This window comes from Montipora foliosa, chromosome 3 (genome assembly GCF_036669935.1).
Source record: "Montipora foliosa isolate CH-2021 chromosome 3, ASM3666993v2, whole genome shotgun sequence".
NCBI classification, from domain to species: domain Eukaryota; kingdom Metazoa; phylum Cnidaria; class Anthozoa; order Scleractinia; family Acroporidae; genus Montipora; species Montipora foliosa.
In genome coordinates, this window is record NC_090871.1 from 36,674,478 (window position 1) to 36,675,892 (window position 1,415).

The following is a 1,415-nucleotide window of genomic DNA, read 5'->3' on the forward strand; positions in this document are numbered from 1 at the left end:
CAGAAACTTTACTCATTGTAACAGATTCTAAAAACAGATTTTGAAAACAAATTCTAAAACCAAATTCCGAAAACAAATTTTGTAAACAATTAATATATAAATCAAAGAACGCTTTATACAGTATTTGAATCAAATTTGATATAAGGTATTTGTATGCAGTATTTTTTTTCAATTTTGTACACCAGGCCTGAGTAAAATTGAAAACAAAAATGAAAAATAGAATTTGTTTAATGAATTGAAAACGAAAAAAGGAAAACATCATTGTCAATGAAATGAAAACAGATTTTGTTTAAAGTTACAAAATAAAATATTATTTAAAATCTTAGTAAAAACGCTACGCTATTTTTACTAAGATTTGAAATAATACCCTATTTTATAACTTTAAACAAAGTTAATGATGTTTTCCTTTTTTGTTTTCAATTCATTAAACAAATTCTATTTTTCATTTTTGTTTTCAATTTTACTCAGGCCTAATTCAGTATTTGTAAACAAATTTTGTGATCAGATTTTGAAAAACTTTGCCGGTAAAACATGCCTGCCCCAAAGTGTCGTACATTACTACTATTGTTGCTGAAAATTAAACAATCTTCACGCCAACTATTTGTTTCACTCGGAGTAATTCAATGTTCTAAGGCTGGTCGCCCAGAAAAACGAATTTGTTACTGAAATCAAGGAATTAAAAAAGTGTTTAACAAAGTTAGGCAAGGTTTCCGCACAGGTCCCTTCTTCATTATGCATACGCTCGTTTGTTTCAAGAAAACATAACGATAGACGTCTTTTGGGACTGTGGCGCTTTGTTCTTTCTTTTTAGAGGTTTAAGTCTATGTGGACTTAAAAAAAGCGGTCGAACGTCTGACTGAAATACGGAAAATCGAACTTTTTCCTGCAATTTCGGAACTTTTCCTGCAATTTTATCTATTTTTCAATTTTAGAATAAGCGAAAGAAGTAGAGTTTCAAGCAATCGTTGTAATACGGTTCAGATTCTCAAACATAACAAACAGACCAAATAAAAGTACTGTCATAAAAACTGTAATGGCTACCTGCTCTTTTTATCGTGAAATTCTTCTTTCTGTCTGCTTGCGAATTCGCCGAGACACTGCAAAGTGTATGTTTTCTTCCTTTCCTGTATTCAGGATCACAAACGGTGCATTTAGTGGACTTTTGCGACTTATCGCTCTTTGTAGAGATCGGTAATATGCTCAATGATGCTTTCAAGTAAATAACTTTGGTGGAGATCCATGGATGTTCCTGTACGAGGCATACTTCGTTTCACTCCCCATCTTGTCTTTTCAATGCCCTGCTGTGGGCTCTTTTGTCTGGGTCGACGAAGTTTAGGCGATGGTCAACTGTGAGATGATGTTGGCCCTTGTCCTGTAGGCAATTGTAAACTTTCCGGCCACAGGTAGCTAGGGCT